The 365-nt window shown below is 54.5% G+C and overlaps 1 protein-coding gene across 1 annotated transcript in view; it reads right to left on the reverse strand.

Annotated features, from left to right (window-relative positions):
- LOC119586376 (protein MLP1 homolog) overlaps positions 1 to 365 on the reverse strand; it is a gene marked incomplete in the record, with an annotated part of 73,375 nt that overhangs the window by 71,806 nt on the left and 1,204 nt on the right.

Raw genomic sequence — 365 nt, forward strand, 5'->3', positions numbered from 1 at the left:
CTCACAGGCGAACAGGTGCAGCGGACGCCCACCTAGCGCACAGCAGAGCCCGAGCCAGTGTCCAGTTCACCTTCGCATGGCTTCCCTCAGGAGCAGGCGAGGAGGCGAGGAGGCGAGGGGCTCCATTCTCGGAACAACGTCGTCTCCTCCTCCTCACACTCTCACACACACTCACTTACTCAATCCTTCCTCCCCTCTCGACTTCAAAACCGCAAGAGTGGCGTTACTCCTTCATTCCTCCTCCGTCTAAGTCCTCCCCTATTTTCGTTTCTTCCAATTTCTATTCGTATTCCTGCACTTCTTCCTCTTTTTTTCTATTGCTCCCCTTCATCCTCTTCTGTTTCTCCTCTCCCTCCAGCACCACA

The sequence above is a fragment of the Penaeus monodon genome, chromosome 21 (assembly GCF_015228065.2).
Source record: "Penaeus monodon isolate SGIC_2016 chromosome 21, NSTDA_Pmon_1, whole genome shotgun sequence".
In the NCBI taxonomy this organism is placed as follows: Eukaryota; Metazoa; Arthropoda; class Malacostraca; order Decapoda; family Penaeidae; genus Penaeus; species Penaeus monodon.